This window comes from Equus caballus, chromosome 9 (assembly GCF_041296265.1).
Source record: "Equus caballus isolate H_3958 breed thoroughbred chromosome 9, TB-T2T, whole genome shotgun sequence".
NCBI lineage: Eukaryota > Metazoa > Chordata > Mammalia > Perissodactyla > Equidae > Equus > Equus caballus.
In genome coordinates, this window is record NC_091692.1 from 68769396 (window position 1) to 68793964 (window position 24569).

General features: G+C 38.1%; 1 long non-coding RNA gene across 1 annotated transcript; it reads right to left on the bottom strand.

Moving 5' to 3' along the window:
- Nucleotides 1-396: 396 nt before the first annotated feature.
- Nucleotides 397-23354, bottom strand: LOC111775096 (uncharacterized). The gene is made up of 3 exons (XR_002810595.2): nt 23026-23354; nt 21747-21802; nt 397-2217 (listed from the first exon to the last, which is right to left on the bottom strand). It is a non-coding gene; the product is annotated as an uncharacterized lncRNA (long non-coding RNA).
- Nucleotides 23355-24569: the final 1215 nt, after the last annotated feature.

Genomic DNA, 24569 nt, shown 5'->3' on the forward strand with positions numbered 1-24569 from the left:
GCAAGCTGTCAGTTCTAAAGAAGGCTGAGGAAGGAAGCAGAAGGGCACTGGGCTGGGCTCTTAGAAGCACCCCAGTGCCTGGTCGACAGAAACTGAGCAAGGCCTTGGTCAAGGGTCACCTTGGGGAAAGCAAGGAGGAGACAGACACAAAAGACTGAGGAAGTTAATGTGGGGGGCAAATGGAGTCCAACATGATGGGGCAAAGAAACAGTCAAGGAAGAGGAGTTAAGGTCCATTCTTTGGGGAGTACTTGCACTGAAAAGAAACAGCTATATGGTTCTCACTCATAATCTCATCGGTAGACTTAGTGCCACTTTCCAAAGCAGCCCCCAAATTCATTCTACAATGATCCCAGATTTCCCCGAGTTCAGTCTTTCAGTTTGAAAAAGCCTTTTATTTATTTATTTTTCATATTTGAAATTTTTTGTTGCAAAATACACATAACATAAAATTTATCATTTTAACCATTTTTCAGTGTACAATTTAGTGGCATGAAGAACATTCATAATGTTGTACAACCATCCCCACTATCCAATTCCAGAACTTTTTCATCCTGAGCAAACTCTGTACAAATCTAACTCCATTAAAACCTAACTCCTATTTCCTCCTCCCCGTCAGCCCCTGGTAACCTCCATTCTACTTTCTGTTTCTGTGAATTGGCCTTTTCCAGGAACTTCATGTAAGAAGAATGATACACAATTGTAAAAAGACCTTTTAAAATGGTACAGAAACATTAAACTTATGCATCTTGGGTTTATTGTAAGGAAATATTTATAATAGAGAAAAATTAGAAATAATCTAAAAATTCAACATTAGAAAATTAAGTAAATTATGGTATTCTTATAGATGGAATTCCATGGGACCATCAAAAAGATATAGATCAACATTGCGTAATGATCTGATTTTACATGCATATATATAATTTGAATATATATAAATTGTAGCAATCCTTTATCTTTATCATGCAAAGAATCACTTGAGCAGCCCCCTTGTTTGTTCCAGTGTGGGAAAAGCACGCTTGAGTTAGTGTAAAACCAAACCTTTCCAACTTGATCAGATCATGATCTCAGAAGAACTACCTAGGGACCCAGAGGACTTCTGGAAGACAAAGATCGCAGCCCCAACTCTGTTCCCTGAATGAGAATTTAGGGAGAGCTGCTGGGGCTTTCTAGAATTACTCCAATCAGGTTTCATGGGCAAGAAATCGCAATGGGGCACCCGAAATCCATTTATCTTGATGAAAAGGGTAGCTATCTAGGCTTCAGATCAAACCTTAACATCGGAACCTAAGAGTTTGTGTGGAAGGGCTGATTCTGACACTGCCTCTGGCTGATTTTGGAAATTCCTCTGAAACCAGCCCCTTGGGGCATAGTGGTTGTGCACTGAGAAACAGTGACTTAACTAAGAAAACACTAATCGTGGGAATCCGAGTGTGGAATTTGGATGAAGCAGAGTAAGGAAGACATGCACGCTCTCTGCTCTTTCAATTCAGAACTGGCTGGCTCCAGCACAGGCACCAATGGACCCAGTTCTGAGAGACTCCACGTCTACTGCTCAATGACTGCTTGATTCCAGTTGTGTAAAAAGTGCCCAGGATAGAGCCTGGTTTCCAGTAAGTACTCAATAAACAGCAGTCCCTTTCTAACTGGAAACTGATTATTGATAACAAATTTATGTGGAGCTCCTTTTCTCAGACATTAGCAGAGTAGAAGAGTTCTATTCACAATTTGGAACCTCGTCTGCTTTTCATTGTTCCATGTCACCTTCTACCACCATCTCCCTGGAAAATGAGTCATTTGTGTGCATTGTTTATAATTTATATCTAATTAATGTGGCATGACAATTATATAAATCACTAAATGAGTCAGGTTAACTTTAGGTTTTGTTTGAGTACAACACAATATTTTGTGTTCTCAGTCTTCATAATTAGCTGTCCCTATGATAAATCAGTTGGTATGGTTTCACTTGCAATAACAGAAGCCGTGACTCATCAGGCTTAAACAATAAGGAACTGTATTATTTCACATAGCAAGAAGTACAACAGCCAACTGCAGGGTGATTTGATTCCATGGCTCAAGCTATGACATCAGGGATACAGATGTTTTTGTCTTTCTCCTCTGCTGTCTAGAGTGTTTCCTTTATCCTAAAAGCCCTTCTTGTTTTGGTCACAAGATGGCTGCCAGCAGCAACTATAGCATCATGAGGTCTTGTTCACATCTAGAAGGAGAGAGAGAGAAAAAAAATTACTGCCCAAGGCTGGAATATAAGTCTTTCACTTTAGTCTGATTGAGCCAGCTAAAGTCAAAATCCCACTCCTGCATCAGTAACGGTTGCCAAGAGAATGCCATGCTCTGAGTCTTTTAGGCTGACTATTAGCCACCTTTGGTACTGGGATTTGTGCCAGTTTTCTCTTAGTCATGTAGATGGTGTGGTTCAAGGATGGATACCTGAGTAAAATCAGGATTTGGGTAGCAAGGAGGCAGGAGCCATGAATGTCAGGGAACTAGCCAGCAGGCCTTGGCTTAGTAGTCTTGTGGGGAGATTATTTCTCTGGGGAAATGGGTATAGGAAAGAGAGAAGCTGTGGACCAAGAATCAGCTGGGAGTAGCTTACACACAAAATTACAGGGGCACCTCTATATTTTGAACAACTTGAGAGAGCTACTTTCTAAAAGTCTAAAAATAATTCCATCATCAATATGCAAGTAATATGAAAAGGAAAAATGGTTATGGTCTGAGTTCACAGATTATTTAATTGATGCCGGTAGGGTTGGTCCAGAAGTCACACTCCTGCTAAATTCAAAATACCTCATTGTACTCACACCGAGATTTCATTCCTTAACTTTTCCTTCATTGTAGGTGAGCTCCTTATAATGAGGCTTTTAGATCATCTCCAGAAAATCAATTGCTGGTGACCCTACCCTGTCAGCCATTCAGACACAGCTGGACATGCCTGAACCTGAACCCACTATGGGTACGTAGCATAGGTCCCCCTCTGAGACCCCACTATGTCAGCAGCCTCCAGCATTAAAAGTAGAATTAACCCGGAACGATTGAAGAGTCTGCATATATCCAAGTCTAAGCTGTACTCTGCAGAGAGTTGAATAAATGATTGTTCAAGCTAAAATCCATTTCACTTAATGGAAGAATTGATATGAATTTTTTAAAGCATAGCCTGTTAGGCCCCAAAGGCTGTTTTTTAAATCAGACTTTGTGATCTAAGGCAATGATTTGAGATTATAAATCCATCAGATATCAGCTCCTGTAAATATGAGCTTCTGAGAGTTAGCTTGGATTACATTCTCCAATTCATAGACCCATGCCTATTGGAGTCAGTGAATGTATGAATAATGAAAGCTCATTTATTAAGTAATAATTTATTAATATAATTAATAATTTATTAATATAAGTAACAGTTTATTACAATGTGCCCTGCACTGTGCTGGGTCAAGGCCATCCTTATCCTCAATTGTGGATTGACATACGTATAGGCACAATGAAATATGCTTTTTAGCCTAGAGATCTTCAAAATGCTTTGGAATCACACCGACTAAGTGGTAAATTCTTCCTGAAGATATCAGAACAGGCTTTACAAAGACGGTAACATTTAAGAAAGGTCCTTAAAATAGGTAAAATCTTGAGATAGAGAAAAAAGCTGAAAAATGCATTTTCAGGAAAAGGGAATTTTATGGGCAAAAGCACAAAATATGAAAAAGCATGACAATGTCAAAGAATGCTAATGGGCAGAAAAATTGTTAAGATGATTTCAGGAAAGAAAAGGAAGAAAAGGAATGGATAGATGGCGTAGAAATCGATAAAGAACAGAATTGAGATTCTAAAGTCATAGGTTTGAATCCTTATTCCGTCACTCAATTATTAATCATCAGTAGATTACGAATGTTAACCTGCCTGAGTCACTTCCTGAGATGGTCCTTGACCATGCTGCAGCTCGTAGAGCCCCCACCCCAGGTCCACCAGACACCGATACTCATATCCAAATAACAGTCATTTTATAAAGGAGATTCAAGGATCATGCCATCCACTGAGCCACTGATTCATTTTCCTGATCCACTTGGAGACAATGACAATACAAATGGCTCCAAGAGGACTTTCAGAAAAGTTGCAAGAAACCTCTTTGGGCAGGCGGATTTTTGCTCCCCCTTTCATCACAGCATGTTGATAGCTGCCTACCCCATCACTACCCCATGCTAACCCTGCCCGCCCTGAAAAATTGACTAAATTCTTGATATAACCTTGTTCTTACGATGTGATTTGTTACTCAACTAATTTGACCTTACTTTTTTTCAGACCACTACAAGCATCCTTCTTCAGTACATTTCACTCCTTCCCCCGATTCCTGGTGTTTTGGTGAGTTTTGTAACCAATAAGAAACCATAAATGCCACTTGGCAGGGTAAGCTACTCAGATTTTTCATTCACTGAAGTCCTCTAATTTCCAGTTTCATCTGTAAAATGAAGACATTAATTCCTACCCTCCAAATTAGGAATTTGTATATTTTAATTTTTATGTCAGGAGCAAAAGGTAGGCTAGCATGGAATTTGACCCGCCTTGTCATCTCTGATTTGTTCCTGGGCCCCCAAACTGTAGTGAGTTTTGAGGTACCTTGGCTCATACTATTAAGCTTTCTCATGGAGCACTTTTCATATGTGACAAAACGAATGCTGAACTTTTTCTGTTCACAGCACCACATGGAATGAAACAGTGAAGTAATTGAATATTTTAGAGCAAGCTACAGTGACAAACAACGCTTCAAAAAGCTAACAAAGAATGCCGAACTTTCTCATGCCTATAATGATTTGAATACTTGGTTCCAGAGATCCCTAATGAAAAATTCATTTTACATTGATATATTGGAATTAAGTATGGCTTAATCTGCTTCTTCAATCTCATAACTCCCATCCCAGAGCAAATTTTTTGAGATTAAAATAAATTCTAGAGTAATAAGGTTTTTTCTTTTTCTAAAATTATTTTTATTTTTTTAAATTAACTAAAAACCACAATCTTATTGAAACATAAATAAAACAAAGAAGACTTATATAGAGTAAAAACCAAAAAGAAAAGGCTTGCTCCATGTTTCTTTATCTCTATCCAAACCCTAACGGTAACCACTATTAATGACTGGATATGTATTATCAGTCTTTTCTATGCATTCACAGAGAAAAAGAGAACAAATATATAGCTTGTTGGTTTTCTTAAAAAACGTTTTATTAACTATGAAATTCTCTAACCTGATTTTTTTTGTTTAAGATAACTTTATATCTTTAAAGTCTGTACTTATAGATATTCCTCTTGCCTCCTTGGGAATTAATTTTTAAAAATCCCGTTAGAGAAGATCCATACATTATGCAAATTGGAGAACACTGATCAATGACATACTATTCCATTGTGTGGCTGCACCATGATTTAATTACATTCTTCTAGCAATGACAGCTGAGCTGTTCCTAGCATTTTACTGTCAAAAACAATGCTTCAATGAGCATCACCATGAAGATATTTTTACACACATTTCCCAGCAATCTTATAGGATATATGCCTAAAAAAAGAATTACTGAGTCAAAGGGCATACGCACTATAAATTTTGGTGTATAATGCTAAATTGACCTCCAAAAAGACTATACGTATTCACACTTCAACCAACAATGCACGAGAGTAATGCTTCCTCCACACTTTCACCTACACTGAATATGTCAATCTTTTAAGGTTTTCCTAAACTGATGGGCAAAAAAAATCGCGTTATTTTAAATTGCAATTTCCTTATTACTAATAACGCTATGCGCGCTCTCTCTCTCTCTGGAGCTTTTATTATTTTTTCCTGCAAATTGCTTTTTCATGGTCTTTGTCCATTTTTTTTGGATTGATTGAGTTTTCTAACTGCCTTATAGGAGATCTTTGTATATTTTTAATATTTATTCTTGTTATATTCATAGTAAATATTTTCTCCCATTTGATCATTTGTCTTTTCTTCCCTTTGGTCAATTATGCTTTATGGTATCTTTTATTGTACAAAAGTTTTTAATTCTTTAGTTGTAAAACTTGTTAATCTTTTCTATTATAATTTCTGTGTTTTCTGCCTTGCTTGAGAAAGTCTTGCCTATGTCAAGGCAGTCAAAATATTTCCCTGTGTTTTTCTCTAGTGCTATTTTTTTAATGTTGCATTTTGACATGTCCAGAATATGGTAAGAGAAATGAGATTTAATAATTTTTCCAACAGAAAGTCAGTTGTTGTAACATATTAATGAAATAATTTGTTATTTCTCTAGTGATTGGAAATGCTAACTTATCATATACACTATTCATACTCTTGGTTACATCTCCCCCTAGGTGAAGTCCTCTGATATCAGCCTTCAGAAAATCAGACAACTCTTCTCCTGCAGCTGTTTGGGAGACAATTCATTTGGGCTCACACCTTAATATTTAAAACTTCCCCAAATAATATATATGTATACACACACACATATATGGATGTATATATACAAGACGTGTGTGTGTGTGTGTGTGTGTGTATAGGATAGGTTAGGTTCTGGATTTTATATATATATAGAGAGAGAGAGAGGTATATATACAGGAGATATATATATATGCACACACACGTACAGGATTCTTGAGTCCTCATCTGAATTAACCTCTCTCTTTCTTGCCCCAAAACCATTTTATTTTAATTACCTTAGCTTTATACCTTGTTTTGAAATTTGGGGGTGCTATTTCCCTCTTGTTTTTCTTTTACTAAATTTCCTGTACATGTTCTCCTACAGAAAAATTTAGAATCCAGTTATCAAATTCCACAAAAACTTCTATTGTGATTTTAATTGACAAAGAATCAAATTATAAATTTGTTTGTGAACTTGTACAGTACTAAATCTCCCCATACAGAGATACAGTGTGTTTTTCCATTTATACCAGTCTCCCTTTCCGTCTTTCACTGAAGTAGTATAGTTTTCTTCAGATAGGATTTGAACACTTGTTATTTGTTATTTTCTAAGAACTTATAGATTTTTTTATATTAGTGTAGATGAGATTCTTTTCCATTGACTTCTTAAATTGGTTATTCTGGATGTATAGAAAATGACACCAATTTTGTATGTTGACTTTGAATCTAGACCACTAACATCTTTCATTATTATTTTTTGGCTTTTCCAATCTTACATTCAAATAAATACAGTTATATCTTCTGTGTTAGTGGTCTAACAGTCTTTGGATGTGTATGCACCTATGTGTTCTTCTTACCTGGTTTCGATGTCAGGGTTGTGCTCAAATCACGTTTTCACTTGTGTTTGCTTATAATATAAATTTTGATTTCTCTTGATTTCCTTTTCAACCCAAAATTTATTTAGAAAGGATTCAATTTCTAAGTGATTAGATTTTTGCTATAAAGATCTTTTTTAATTTGATCTCTTTATGATGAAATAACATACTCCTTCTTACATCTATGTTTTTAAATAATTTTTATATTTAGTGAACTAATATGTAATATCTTTTCTTAGTGAGACTTTCCATATCCGTGTATATGAAAAATGACTGCATATTCTCAGTTCATGGATACAAAGTTCTTTATGCGTTTATTAGATATAGTTTGCTAATTATTTAAATCTGCTATATTCTTTTTTATTCTTTATCAATCAATTTCCGAGAAAAATGTTAAATTTTTCTGCAACAACTGTAGGTGTGCCCATTTCTTCTTATATTTCTAATATTTGTGCCTTACATATTCCATAGCTATACATTTAGATGTATACAGACCATATCTACTTGTTTGATATAAAATCTCTTTGTCCTCTAAAATATGCAATATCTCTGTCTCATTTAATACTCTCATCCCAGAAAGATGCATTATAGTAATTCACAGAAATGTACTTTTCCTCTGTTAATATTGCCACACTCTCTTCTACTTTGTTCATATTTTCCTAGTACATTTTTTTTCATCTTATCATTTCTAGCCTTTCTGTGTCCTGATTTTCTTTCCTTTGCATAGGTCTCGTGTAAACAGGAAATAGCTAGATACTTTTGTGGGTTTTTGTTTGTTTTATTGTTATTTTATCCATATGTACTGTGATAGTATTTCCTAATCTGAAACCTAAGACATCTGCCATAACATATACATGGTATCCGATATGGGAGCAGAAGATATGAGAACAAAGACTGTGTTGGAAATATAGGGCATGTAATTATTGCACGTTTGTCACAGTTTTTGAGGATTTTACTCTAGTAACATATATGCCTCCATCATTTTTAGGGTGAGTTGATGCTACCAACTAGAGCATCACCCTTACCACGTACCTAGCCTTTAGCATATTCTTTAATGTACTCTTTTAGGTACATACTTTTATAACGTATCTATTCTTTTTATTTTTTAAAGATTTTATTTTTCTCCCCAAAGCCCCCCGGTACATAGTTGTATATTTTTAGTTATGGGTCCTTCTAGTTGTGGCATTTGGGACGCCACCTCAGCATGGCCTGATGAGCGGTGCCATGTCCGCGCCAAGGATTCGAACTGGCAAAACCCTGGGCCGCCGAAGCAGAGCGCGCAAACTTAACCACTCCGCCATGGGGCTGGCCCTGCATATCTATTCTTTAGCATATACATTTAGGACATCAGCAGCAGCATAAAGAAGCTCAGATGTGATTGTTTACTCTGCATAACCTCATTAAATTATCCCACAGGTGATAATTATGTGAATGAAAGATTTCTAAGCAAACACACAAATAAACAGAAGCCTTGGAACCAGTAAGCCAAGTAAATCACCTTAGGCAGACATGCTCACAGAAAAGGGCAAGAAAAAATTCCTTTTAACTAATATCTTAATTTCTTAAAGTTTTTATATAAAAGTTTCCTTAATTATTTATCATTTAAAATGCTTATTTTCCTTTTCTAAAAAACTTAGTCCAGAACCAGAACACATATATCCATGGGAATCCATTTTCATTGGAATTCATTTCACTTCACCTCATTGCAGTTAGTTTTTATATATGTTGACCCTTCATTCTTTTCCATTCAGCAATTCTCCCCACCTTTGTGCCTTTTCTGGTGATTTACGCCAGAGTATTTTCCAGCTCTTCATGTGGTATGTCATGAATAAACCCCAAAGGCTCTAGTTCAATGGCTAGTGAAATGTTTCCAAATAGAAGAAAATTAGATAAAATGTGCTTCTGCAGAAGGAAAAAGAGTAAAGAGCTGCCAGTCAACTTATTATATATTGTTTCTTTTGTTTAGAGGGTATACATCTAAAATTATAAGGGCTTTTGACTCGTTTCTTGGACCAGACATGTCCCAACCTCAGAGAGGACATGGAAGAAGGATTGATCCAGGCTGTTGTAGCTCAGAGATACCAGCCATATTTTACAAGATGAATGGTGCATGGCCAGAGCTGTAACAGGTGAAACTGGGAAGGAGGCTATGTTTGTCTTAGCGTCACTTCTTCCCTGGACATCTGGAATTTTTTGATACATTTCTATACATACGTATTTGTACATGCGTATATAATATTCAATACCCAAAGAAGGAGAGGAGAAGGGAAGGTGGGACAAAGGAATGGAAAGACGAGTATGATTTAGAAGTATGAGTTTGGGTTATTTAGACATCAAGTTGGAATCAAATTTTTACAGTAATAAAAGAATATGTAGGTGTTGAAATGAATGTAGAAAGGAGCAAAGAAAAGTAAATTCTTAAAATTATAATATGAATAAGATAATTAGGGTGTGTTAAATAATCCTGTAGCCTCAAAACACTAATACACTTCAAAAAAGCATTAGGAAAGCAGAGTGGTGAAGTCAACGTGCCCCGTTCTAGAATCAGATAGGTCTGGGTTTAAACACTGAATCTGCCACTTAGTTTCCGTAAGCACAGGTCTGCATCCGAGGGTTTCCCTATGACTATGACTTCCATGATTCCAGCACTTTTTATACAATATTTCATTGAAACTTCAAAACAACCAGACTTAGGTTGTATTTTATCATCCCTAATTTACAGAGGAAAGCCCTGACATGCAGAGTTGTGCTTACTGAAAGTAAGTAGCATACTAGTGCTTAATTATTTGGTTTTTTTTTTAAAGATTTTATTTTTTTCCTTTTTCTCCCCAAAGCCCCCCAGTACATAGTTGTATATTCTTCGTTGCGGGTCCTTCTAGTTGTGGCATGTGGGATGCTGCCTCAGCGTGGTTTGATGAGCAGTGCCGTGTCCACGCCCAGGATTCGAACCACCGAAACACTGGGCCGCCTGCCCCAGAGCGCGCGAACTTAACCACTCGGCCACGGGGCCAGCCCCCTATTTGGTTTTTTTATGAACAATCAAATGTCAAACAAAAGGTTAATGAGCTTTTTTCTTCTAAGCTGGTTAACAAGTACACTAGATCCCTTCTGAAACACCATTCATCAGAACACAGAATTTGACAGTGGCGACCCACCGTCCAAGGACCACTGCAAGATGCATTGCCATCAATAACACTTTTTGTCCCTGTCCTGCCTTCCACCATATTTATGAGGAGACTGTATTAGAGTTGGCCTGGAGTTTGTCAAGCTAGAAAGGAAAACATTTAGAACTACTCTGTAATGAGCACATCAAATACTCACGTATTCTTTACATCAGATCTAGGAGGGAGATATCATGTCCCCAATGTTACATGGGAGGCAACTCCATTTGGTTGAAGGGAAGTAACTCCAAATTCCCACAGCTTATCAGTAGCAGAAACAGGATTCAATTTAGGCCCAACTGCAAAGCCTACTATCTTTTCATCACATAATAATGCCACTAAGAGTCAGTTTAAGACAGGTGGTCTTCCAATTTTCAATGTAACTACAGTTCAGAAAAACAAATACATGTGTGTGCCAGGTTTAGGGAACAGGGTTTTGGGTGACATGTAATCAAATGAGAAAGACATTCAGAATTCCATTCTAATTGTTTCTGTCAGGAGAACTTAAAAGATCAGTACTCATAATAGAACAAAAGCAATAAAATTGGCATGATGCAACAGAACACTGGTTTAGTAACCATGAGATCTGAATCTAATTCTCTTTTTATTTTAGTCTTAGAAACTATTTGTGAAACTGCCTTTGACACAGGTTCAAATTCTGTTTTTCAGCGAATGTTTTTGCTCCCCGTAGTCCACTCTTAGATGCAGTATATGTTCTTTCCAAATGGCTTATTACTCAAAACTTAGAGAAAGCCTTTTGGGAAGTCAGCTTCTTTTCTCTCTCTTGTTGAGCTTCAGAAAATTCAATACACATTTTATGTGGAAAGTTTGGGGGTTTTTTTCCAGTTTTTTCAATAGGCTGACAGATCAGAATGATATGTTGCATTCTGTCCACGTTCATGCACAATACATCCACTGGTCATTCCTCAACATTCATCTTCTGAGGCAGTGTTTATAAAATATCTACCTGACCCCCACCACCCTGAAATAAGTCTTAATCTTTGACTTACATTAAAATAGCTAAAACTCACACCATAAATTCTCCAATATTGAAAATTAAGACTATTTCCATTAGAGACATCTCCATAGAGGTTCCCTAGTTCTCTTTCCAGAATGCATAATCTTTGATATTTTTGTATCAGAAATCCTGTTGACTAGGAATATTGTAGATATGCAAAGCCTAGACTAGAGTAATGGCCATAGGATTAGAAAGAGTCCTATATGTTTCATGGATATACATGGGATGCAATCCATGAGGATTGATACATGATTTGATGCACAGGATGAAGAAGAGAAAAAAGTCAGGGTTGACTCCCAGGTTTATGGTTGGGCTAGAGGATGGGATGGTTCATTTTGAACATTCATTCAACAAATATGTATTGAACACAGGCTATAGACCCACGCTGTTTTGGGTGCTGAGGAGAAATTGGTGAACAAAACAATATATACAGTCTCTGCCTTGCTGTGGCTTCCAATCTATTAACACACTGAGACATTCAAGTGGAAATGTCGGACAGCTGTCCTTAGCATTCTGGAGAGAGATCTCTGCTAAGAGGTGTCATTTGAAAGATCCCTGCACATATGTTTCTGAAACGGTACTTGAGACCAACGTAGGCTTAATAATCACTGATCCAGGCACTGGAAACGTAGTCAGGGAAAAGACAAGGCCTCTGCTATAGTGGAGATTGCATTTTAGTGGGAGAAGACAGACAGTAAACCAAGGATTCCCATGATGTGTGTGGATATAAATGCTATGAAGAAATATAAAGCAGGGTAAGGGGAGAGAGAGAGGGAGAGGTGAGTAGAGATGGTGTTTAAATAGGGAGAGGCAGCTTGCTTCTCCCATAAGGAAGAGAGGGAGGGGTCATGCCGACCTCTGGAGAAAAAGCCTTGCAGACCCAGGAAATGGCATTTAATACTGAAGTGCTAGGTGTGTCCTAGGAACAGCCAGGAGGCCAAGGCAGTCAAAGGTCAGTGAGCAGCAGGAGACTGGGATGCAGAACCCAATGGGGTGTGGTTCCCATGGAGCCTTGTGGGCCTTGGAAAAAACTTTGAACTTTCTTCCTAGTGAGTTGAGAGACTACTGGAGATTTCTGAGAAGAGGGGTGACAGGATCTGACTTACATAACGAAGACTAGCTACTGGGTGAAGAAGAGACTTCATACCTTGTTAATCCAAATTATTTACACTGGGTAACTCACTCTAAGTAATTATTAAATAATTAAATGCTTTCTACCTCTGTCCCTTCCTCTTCCTACTCTGCCTTCATAGAGTCACTCCCAACATGGAGTTGGCCTGCAAGAGCTGCCTTTGTAGTTAAGGGGACTGTTTTGTTTCAGAATCTAACAGAGGACAGGATGGTGCACCGAGAGGAAGTAAGCAGGTTCTAGACTGATGTAGGCTTTTGGGAATTAGAGTAAAGGAGACCTTTGCACTTCCTTCTACATCATGCAGGCAGTTCTCTACAGGTAGCGATTCAAGGTAGAAGTCTCTTTCGGAAACAGGCATTCACTTCTTCAGGGACAGTATCAGGTCCCTCAGGAACCTGAAGGCAGCAGTGAGTACGGTTGCATTGCAGAGACAATAATGAAGAAAAACTCCCCATGTTCAGTTGGGGAATGAAGGAAGGCTTATGTGGCTGCCTTTCGGGGGAGCTCACGTCTAACTGAGGTGTGCAAGGGGAATTCCACACATCTGAGCTAAATGCAGAGAGCCTAAAAGTGAGAGTCAATGGAAAAAAGAAGCCACACTGTGTTTTGCACCAAATTTGCTCAGGGCCATGGAGCTAGAAGCCTTGAGGTTGCTTTTAGCACTGAGAAATTTCTACTATCAAAGAGTCTACTTGGGCCTGCATGGTTGAAGGTATGTTTGTGAGTGCTTTTTTAACCAAACATCAACATTATCGTTTGGTTACAGATACAGTTCAATCAGAATCAAATAGGGCTTTTTTTTTTAACTGCTTTTGCACTTTCTCAAAACCTTAAAGCATGTAGCCCTTGAGAGTTCTACAAGAATCCCTCTCCCTTACAGCAGGAGCTCCATGTTTTCAACCCTGCTACATGTTAGAATCACCCTGGGAAATTTTTTTTAATGTGATGCCTCATCAAAAGAAAGAGAAGACAAGCCACAGACTTGGAGAAAATATTTGTAAATGACATATCTGATAAAGAATTGTTATCCAAAATATACAAAGAACACTTAAAATCCAACAATAAGAAAATGAACAACCTGATTAAAAAATAGGCAGAAGACGTGAACAGACACCTCACCAAAAAAGACATACTGATAGCAAATAAGCATATGAAAAAATGCCCCACATCATATGTCATCAGGTAAATGCAAATTAAAACAATGAGATACTGCTGCACACCTATCAGAATGGCCAAAACTCAGAACACTAACAATGCCAAATTCTGGCATGGTTGTAGAGAAACAGGAACTCTCATTTATTGATGGTGGAAATGAAAACTGGTACAGCCACTTTAGAAGACAATCTGGCTGTTTCTTTCAAAGCTAAACATACTCTTACCATATGACCTAGCAATTGTGCTCTTTGATATTTACCTAAATGAACTGAAAACTTACATCTACACAAAAGCCTACACACAGATGTTTATAGCAGCTTTATTCATAATTGCCAAAACTTGGAAGCAAAGATGTCTTTTAATAGGTGAATGGATTAATAAACTGTGATACATCCAGACAATGGAATATGTTATTCAGGGCTAAAAAGAAAAGAGCTATCAGGCTATTAAATGACATGGAGGAATCTTCAATATATGTTACTAAATGAAATAAGCCAATCTGAAAAGGCTACACACTGTGTGAGTCCAAATATATGACATTTGGAAAAGGCAAAACTATGGAGATAATAAAAAGATCAGGGATTTCCAGGGGTTGGTGGGGAGAGAGATATGGATAGGCAGAGCACAGAGGAATTCTTAGGGCAGAGAAATATAGGAGTCTACAATTTTGGAGACATGTCATTGTACACTGGTCCAAATCATAGAATGTACAACCCCAAAAGTGAAGTGTAATGTAAACTATGGACTTTTAGCGATAATGTTGCGTCAATGTAGGTATGTCAATTGTAACAAAGGTACCACTCTATTCTGGGATGTTGACAGTGGGGGAAGCTGTTTTTTGGGGGAGCAGGAAATATATGGGAGCTGTCTGTACTTTCTGCTCAATTTTGCTGTGAACCTGAAAATGCTCTAAAAAAATGTTTATTTAAAAGGGAAAAAAAATGGTGCCCCAGACTCCATGCCCAAAGATTCCATTTTAACTGGTCAAGGGTGGGCCAGGGCTTCAGTGTGAATTTCTTTAAGCTCACCAAGCGATCCTGAAGTGCTGCCAGGTTAGGAACCGCCATGCCAAGTAAACATGTCAACCAGGTGTCAGGCCTATAAATAATTTCTGGCTTTTGGCTTTCTTGCTGAATTCTAATTAAACTAGCATTTGCGTAGTTCTTTGTAATTCTCCACAAAAAGGCACTCATAACTATTTCCCCCTGTGGAATTAGTAAAATGCCAAGTAATCCCTCAAATGAAGGAAAATAGGAAATTAAAATTTCAAGGTGAAAAATTAAGGTGGTAAGTTTATGGCTTATTTATGCCTTAAAACAACATTTATATTTTGCCCTCAACCTCCTCTTAAGCTTAAAATTTATCTATGTACATCATAGCAGTATTTGAGGCTCTAAACAAAGTGAATTGTAGCATCAATTCTATCATTTTAATATCAAAAATGAAAGGCATCGGGCTAAACAAAAAAAAATAATGATCAATAATGATCAAGGAACAAATATAAGTACATCAATTGAGGACGGAGAGATTTAATTGGCCAGGGTAGTAACTGAGAGGAGAGAAGTGACAGATGGCCTGTTTTGATGTGTACAGGGCATGAGGACTGAAGATATTTTTTCTCCTCCAATTAGCCCTGTCTTCCTTAAAAGAGGGGGGTCTGAGAAACCGAGTCAGATGCTGCTTTGGGAAACTCTTCAGTAATTTGACAGCTTGTCAGGATGAGTAAATTATTGACAACTTGCCCCTGTGCTGTCATGTGGCTTGCCTCAAGCCTCTATGCTTCTTCCCCTTCTGACTAAATGCCTTCTATACTTCTGTACTCTAAAGAATAGCTAAATATGGGCTTTGAAATAAGTACCTTGATGTTCCTGTGATACGAGTCTGTTAGGTAATCAAAAGATCCCATTACTAGTCAAACCAAAACAACCTGTAGGAAGCATAATGTTAATAATAGCGAACATTTACTGAACACTTATGTGTCAGGCTTTCTGTTAAGCATTTACTATGAATGATCTCATTTAACTCTCACACAACCATAAGATGTAGGTGTTATTTTAAGCCCCACTTTATAGATTAAGCAGAGTAAGTGTCCTACGTTCTGACTCCAGGGCCAGTCATCATGCAGTCATATTGGTGGACTTCCCAGTATGTGCAGCCTAGTTCTAGACATGATTCAAAGTTGGAGAATATACCTTAATTCTCTTGCGACTGGAATTCATACCTAAAAACAAGGTTTCCCCACCAAGGTTATATAGGCCACCGAGGCAAAAAAGTCCCCTGGACTGCTAGCAGCCAACCAGAAAACCAAGGCCCTGGTTCTCACCTTGACTGTCTATAAGACTCACATGTATGGAACTTTAAAAGATAGCAAGAATCTCTGGTCCTGGCCTCAGAGATTCCGACTTAATTGATACAGCTTGGGCCTCAGGCATTGGGATTTTTAAATGTTCCCCAGGCAGGACCAGCTACGTAATTTGCAGGGCGCATTTCAAAATGAAGATGTAAGACTGTTGTTTAAAAACTAAAAATATTCAGATGGCAACAGCAGAGCATGAAAGCAAGTGCGAAGCCCTTCCTTGGAAAAGGTCGCATTTGACTGCACAGATCACAGACCCATGAAGCTGGCTCTGCCCCACAGGATGCTAATATGCTGAAAACTTTGAGAGCCATTGGACCAAGGTATTCCCCTGGCCAGACCCCACTCCTGTAGCTTGAGTGGCTTTTCATCATTATCACTGTCGTCACACATATTAAGCTCTTTGCAAGCAATATGTAATCCTCAAAATCACATTATGAAGGAAAAATTGCGATTACATCCCCATTTTTCAGATGAGCAAACTAAGACTTTGCTAAATTAAGCACTGTGCTTGAGGTCCCTGAGGCATCGTCAGAGGTCCCCGCTGGATTAAGCCCCAACCGTGCAGATTCTAGATCTCACACTTTTAATCATCACCCTACACGGCAGGTTCTTGAGTAAGTAATTTCTTTATAATTATCTGTGTGACCCCAGTCCTAAACAAAGATACTATGAATGGAAATAGATTCATGTACAAAAATTCATATAATTTAATTTATTTCCATTGTATATCTCAATTTATCTTTGTTTACTGTTTTTTGGTTTTTGTTTTCTTATGTTTTTATTTTCTTCTTGTATTATGTATACACCGGCTGGAGTATACCTAGAAAGCAATATAACTTGTATAAAATTTCACTTATAATGCTTAGAAAGAGATTCAGAAGCCCCTAAACCTATTTCTTCCCTAGGTTCTCTCCTTCAAAACTCTCTCTGAGATGGACGATGTGTACAGAGTGCGCACGGCCTCTCTGTGACTGAAGGAGAAGATCGCTTCTTAACCTTGACTTAGGAATCTTAAATAGTTTTGTTCACTGACTTGGTGCACCCCACTCCAAAAATTAAAGGAAGATCATAGGAATAAGCACATATTCATCACAGGGAACAATACATTTAATTTAGTCCTTAGGGAGACTTTTGAGTCTTTTGAGTTATCATTCTATACTAAACGCTTAAACATATTTGTTGAGCGGGAGCTCAGTTCACACAGTTCTCTCAGATAAAGAGATGATATACTTTCCTCCCCACTCTCCCATCCCAGGCTGTGAGTGTCACCACTATATCTGAGTAGAGCCTTTATCTCATGGTCTTATAATCATTTGTTACATGAAGGCCTTACCTTAGGTCTAAGAATTCCAGAAGAGCACACACTGAGTCCCATTCATTTTTGTATCTCTATCTTTTGACACAGCATCTGGCACATACTTAGCTTTCAATGTTTATTAAGTGAATGAATTCAAGCATGAATGAATAAATATCTTTCTTTCAAAAAGAGCAAATTGTGATATTCATACATTCAGCTACAATATGAAAATCCTTCAAAGACTTTATTCTTTCCCCCCTTTTAATGACTTAACTCCTGCAGCTACTTTCTGTAACTTTTGACAGCATTTCACTTATCCTCATTTATGTTCCTGCGTGGGCTCTAAATGACTCATTTTTCCAGTCATCGTTTGTTCTTTATGGGAATTCTTCAAAAGGTTTGCTTGCACAGCTTCAGAGAGTTGTCTTGGGAACTACTATTTATCTTAGCTTTGGGAAGAATTTTGATTCCTAAAAAAAGTTTGTGGCATTGGGAAGTACAAATTCATTACTATCCAAGCCCCCGACTGTGACAGAGGACTAGAATTATTAGGCTAGTTTTAGCACCCCTTTCTAATTTTCATCCTCCCCTAGTTATGTTCTTTCCTATTTTCTAGTTCTTATACTTGCTATTATAATTTCAAAGTATTGACTATCACACAAGACAGAAATTTGAGTACACATTCATAATCAATCACATAGTATTTTCATTTTATGTTGATTATCCATAAACTTATTCTGTCCTACATTTTTGCAAAGAGATTTGCATAGAAAGATAATGTCTAGAATTAGTCTTCTGCTTTTGTCAGTATTTTTGAATCTGTGAGTATTATCTAACTGGAGTCATATACCCCAGACTTCGTCTTTCCACCTAGTGGTCATTGATACATAAAACTCTGACTTATGGATAAGACTTTTGTCCCCAGGGCAGCTTCCATGGCTGTTTTGTTCATCCATTTCAGCATTCTCTCTTATTTTCTGGCCCTTCAAGATTTTACATACTTTTCTGTGAGCTTAACGCATCATTTTAGAAGTGTTTTGCTGTGGTGAAGAGAGCTCTAATAGCACCTTAGCCCACAATACTGCGAAAAGGAGAAGTCCTCATTCTGTGGTTTTAGGTATGACCAGGATCCTAGTTTTAACTCCTCCCTCCCACCCTCCACCTTCCCTTGGTTTTGGACAACTTCTATTCATCCTTTAAAACCCAGTTTAGAAATAACTTCATATTGAAGCCTTCCTATGTAAAGAAGAAAGTTCTTCCTGTATGCTATTTCTATAACTGCAAGTTCCCTTTCGCATTTATCATATCATATTGTAATCTGTTTCTTTTCGTTCCTGTTTTTCTCACTAAAGTATAAGTTCCTTGAGGGCAGAGACCAAATCATTCCCATCATTTTTTCCCAGTTTCCTAGTACAGTGTCTAACAGAAAATAAAGAAAAGGCATTATTACAGAAAGGATTTAAGTCTTGTTGCTTTCTTAATGTACATTGAGACTCCCCTGATTGGTTCTTCCACTGCTGACTGGTAAACTTATACGAGGCAGACAATGTAAGGGTCTTCACTGTGACTGTCGTCCAAGGAAGGACAGAGCAGCTCTTTATGTACTTGATCAACCCCACTCCAGTGCCTGGAATATCGAAGATGGGACAAGAACAACGAGCAGAGTCAAGAACAGTGCTTAGACCTCCCTTTTACATAGACACACACCCATGACAATATAACATCTTTGAAGCTGCTTTTCCAAGTGACTGTAGGAAAACTATTTGCTGCTGACACAAAGGCAGCGCTTCTTTTCTTTGAGACACAAACTCCTTCTCCTAAGTAAGATCTATTGAGATAAAAAATCATAGAGTTACTCCTGATTCCTGATAGCATCCAATCAAGAGCAAAATCCTGCTTCTTTAAACCCTCCCCAAATTTTCTAATAAATTTACCTAATACCCTTTTACCGAGACACCCCTTAAAGCGTGCCCTCCCTCATGTCAATAAGTCATAAATCCAGTTCGATGAACTCCAGGTGTGTTCCTGGTGTTTGGCTGGAGAGCATTGGTGGGGATGCCTTTTGAGTTAATGGTCAACAAGGATAGATACTCATTTTACCCCACATCTGACATGTCCACATGCATTGGAGAGAAAGCAAGAGGAAGCAAGAGATTAGAAAGCAGGCAAGTGGGAAGGAGGGATGGAAGAAAGGAAGGAGAGAAGAGATTTATTGCCCTCAAAAATATGCTGAAAGAGAGGATGGCTTCCATCTTATGCTTTTACATATCCATCCCCACCCTTAACCCCAGGCCGCACTGAAGGGTACTCTGAGGCTTGAGCCAGGCCCTAGGTCCCCTGTCAGTTCATAAAAGAGCTCCAGTGAGTCAGTGATCTGTACCCTCAAACAGATAGCAAATTATCTGGAAACCCAATCTTCTATAGTACTATGGCACTTAAGTAAGTCTTAACAAAGGATTATAGTCAATTTTTTAGTGTTTGCCATGTGTGTGTGTGTGTGCATGCTCAAGCATGCTCAGGCCAAAGCTTCGAGAACTATGTTGTTTATTTCCTATCAGCTTTGCCTTAGGAAATTCCTTTAGCAAGTGTTTCCAAAGATTTTCTGTGTCTCAGGCGATGGGCTAGGTTCTGGGAAAATAGCAAGGAATATGACAGACATGGTCCTTGTGCGGAAAAGAGCTAGCATAGTAGGTTTGACATGCCATCCTTAGAAGGGCCTGCTTGCAGAGCTGGGCCTTGCCTGGCGTCTGGGAACTTGGCACTCGGAGTGTCCCCAGTTAACAGTTAACTGATAAGGTCTAGATTTGGCCAGACAGTGCTGTACACGTGCTTTCCTTCTGGGAGTCTAGAATTTTGTTATGTACTCTGCAGAGGATGCCTATGGGACCAACGGTCCGTAAACGTCCTGGGCACTGTGTCTCTAATGGGCTTCCCTGGGTAGAAACATCGCATGCAGTTTCCTGCATTTTCATTGCTGAGGGAAGAGCACATTCTGTGTGACCCCTGATGGCATAGAAAGAACATAAGAAAGCCTGCACACGGATTCCCACAAACTCTGCCTGTCTTTTTCCCTTCTGATCTAGCTGTGTATCCTTATTACACAGTTGTAATGTATCTTATTCACGAGGACATCTATATGAAGACTCTCGTGAGCATTCCTAGAGAATCTTCAAAAGTGGGGGAGTCCTGAGGACTCGACATAGTCCCTCACGAAATTTATAATCTACTAGAGAAGACAGGTAGGTAAAAAGGCCCTTACGTTACAGAATGAGATTTCTGTGAAAGGAGAACTTCAGGGCACCGTGGAGCACAGGGGAGGCACACTTCACCTGTCCTTTTATGGTTAGGAAAATCTGCCTGGAGAAGTGAAGCGCACACCAAATCCTGAGCGAAGGTGCTGGCCAGATGGATGTCATTCATCTTAAGATTCTGTTACATTCCCAAATGCGATGTCATATAATAGCCCTCAAGATATCTCTTTAAACCATAATTGTCAAGACACGATAGCTTTAAAGGTGATAGAGTTACACCCTCTCACAATAACAGCATCTTATCTGGTGCAAATAATTCTCCACAGCAGCAGAAAGTCACCAAATTATTGTCTCCCATTGGTTTAGAACCTAGGTTTGGTTTGTCCATAGCCACTGCATTTGAATTCCCAATCCTGGGATTTCACTCTTTGCTCTCTGACACACACTGTCCACACTCTCTGACCCCCACTCTCTCTTGGCTTAATTTTACCTTCACAGATAAGAATTAGTGTCCAGCTCGTGGCTCCCTGTATTCCAGTCTTAGAATAGCCTTATTTTACTACTGCCTTCCTGGTGTTTTAGACTAATAAGAGGGGCCAGCCCTGTGGCCGAGTGGTAAGGTTCACGGGCTCCGCTTCAGCATCCCAGGGTTTCGCCAGTTCGAATCCTGGGAGCGGACGTGGCACCGCTCATCAAGCCATGCGGAGGCAGCATCCCACATGCCACAACTAGAAGGACCCACAACTAAAAATATACAACTATGTACCAGGGGGCTTTGGGGAGAAAACGGAAAAAAAAATAAAATCTTTAAACTGATAAGAACCTTGCCCCATTATATAGCTGAGATTGAATCCTATTAAATGATTCATGCCATATATATCAAGTCATGTGCATATTTTAGAATACACCTAGCCATATTACCCTACTTTTCATTTATGTGCATCAGAATCACTAAAAAGCTAAAACACAGATTTCTGGGCCCTACTTCCAAAATTTAAATTTTGTGTATCTATTTTGATAATTATCTGAAAAAAATTACTATCAACTTATCCTAAAACATCCAGATGACCAACTTATTGCTGACTTGCTAGATAATTTCATTTGCACTTACGATTATAATGATGTGACACCAAGCAGTAGCACTCGAATTGTCACTGAGAAGAATGGCTAATGGGATAAGAATAGAGGGAGATAAATACGTAAGTGACATATTCTTAGTGAAGACCAAATGAGATTGTACATGCTATTGGAATAGAGATTTAGTAGTAATTTGAATAGAGAAACATGCTAAAGAAAAAGGACTGGTACAATTGAACCGTTCCAGGCCACAAGAAAGCATACACACGTCTAATTCAAAAGAACTCATGTAATAGCAGCTGGAACCATATCTCTTCATGAATGGTACTTTAGTTTAAGGAAAACATCAGCTGTCACATCAACTGATTATTATTATGAACTGCATTGGAGTGAGGTATTGTTTGAATCCAAATAAAAGAGTGAATATAGCCCTTTTCATTGAGATGTTTTGGCATGACTTAGAAACAGACAAAGCCCATAATCTTTCAGTCTTTTTAGTCTTATCATAATCTTACCATCAACCTCATAGATAAACTAGAGGTCAGCCTTTGTGGAACAAAGGTAGGTCTAAGCCACTAATTATGGAAACAAGAAGCTCACTGTTTCTACTTTAAATTCAAATGCAGGGAAATTTAATTTTTAAAATTATCTCTGTGAAGTGACAAAAGCTAAGGAAGAGATTGGATTTTAAAGAAAGAAAGAAAATGCACACTGCAAATAGATGTGGATGGAAAATAGGAGAGAAATGGAGAAGAGTGACAAAATGACAAAAAAAGAGGACAATGAAACAGATAAAGTCAGCGGAAATAAGTCTGGGTATAAATAATACATTTCTGGAAAGGTCAAAAACATATTATGCCTTATATTCAATGAGAATATAAAATCTAATTATTATGACAAGGTTTGTACAGGAAACCCATAAATCTTTTCCTTCCTGCTATGCTAGAATCATTCATCAAAGTTAACTACATATAAGCTTTATTCAAACAAGCTTAAAAACCAACAATGTCATACAGAGTAAACAAATGACCTTATTTTAAAGGCACAGATATATTTAGGCAACTTAATAATTCACAAACGTTATTGAATCCTTACTATGTTCTAGCAACAGTGCTGGGCATCAGACGTACAATGGTAAATAAAATATATATAATCCCCATTTTAATGGAGTTCACAGTATTGAGGGGCCTACAGGCAACAAGTAACCAAGAAGTTATAATATATCAGAAATCATTTGGATGGGAGAAACACAAGGAAATATGAAAATATTAATGGAGACACCTGTCCAGATTTAGAGGGTCAGAAATGCTTACCTTAGGAAGTTGGGAAGGAGAGGATTAGCAGCAGGTCTGGAATCTATTTTCTTCCTCTGGGGGATGCCTAGGAACAGATGCCACAGTCAAATCCCTTTGTAAACATGAGACCTAATGGTATTTTCCAGGCAAGTGTCGGGGAGTCCTTTCTATGAGATGGTCTAACTATGATCTACCTAATTCGCTTATTATAACCAAACTTGAAATTATAGCTCATCAGAAAATGTCATGTAAGCTGTGTAATTAACAGGGTGTATAAAGGAGATGCTCCATAACGGAAATGGTTCCCTTTGTGAAGATTATTCAAGCACCGTTTAGAACCTCATATGTTCTAATATGCATCCTAATATGGCAAGAACAGACTTGGATTACTTTGTTGATGGGCTCAGACTTTTTCGTGATTCATTTGAGTGTTCCAATTGTCTGTGTGCTCTGAATTTGACAATTCAACCTTCAGTGTTATCTCAGAAATGACAAGCTGTGACTCAAGAGGTAAGTAGGAGTTAGCCAGATAAAATCATGGAGTGAGGTAGAAGTGACAGAAAACTGGGTTTATAGCAGAGGAAGCAGTTTGTGAGAGAGCACATGAAGGAGAGGTGAACAGGTTTGGCTAGAGCAAAGACTGAAAGCTGCAGCAAGCAGAAGCCAAATTGTAGAAGGCCCAGTGGGCCATGTAAACGGGTTGTAATTCATTCCCAGGGCGATAGGACACAGTTGAAGGGATTTAAGAATATAAATGATGGGATCTGATTGGATTTTTAGAAAGAGTACTCTCTAGTGTAGAGAAGGTATTACAGAAAGGCAAGAAGACAAGATAGGAAGCTATTAAAATAATGATAATGTATCTAGACTAACCACTCCAATTAAAAGATGAAGATTGTCACTTCAAAGAATTTACCCGACAGAAATGCAAACCTTGTGTGCTAAATGAAATTTACAAGCGTGATTTTAGAAGTATTGTCCACAATAGTCCAAAACTGGAAACAACTTCAATATCCATCAACAATGAAATGGATAAATATACTATGGAATATGCGTGTAATGGAATATTCAGCAGTGAAAATTAACCAACTGCTGCTATTCCCAACAATAGAAATGATTCTCACAAATGTAAATTTGAGCTAAACGAGTCAGACACAAATAATGCATCCTCCATGATTTTATTTATTTAAAATACAAAAACAGGCAAAACTAACCTACAGTATTAAAAGTTGGATCAGTGGTTACCTTTGAAGGAAGAAGAGTATCTGGGAGGGGGCTGAGGAGTTCCTGGGGTGCTAGTAATGTTCTATTTCTTGCTGTGGGTGGTGGTATCACTGATGTTTACTTTGTAGTATGCCAATAAATTATACACTTTTTTTTTGCACTCTTCTATATGTAGGTGATGTTTCACTGTCAAAATTACTTAAAGCAAAAAACAAAACCGTAGACCATAAAGCTGGGGTTTATTGCCCCAGAAGAGAGAATATAAAACAATCCAGTAAGAAAAAACTGTCAAATTTTTGGATTTTGGTTCCAAAATAGTCTTGAAAGCAGTGGCTTTC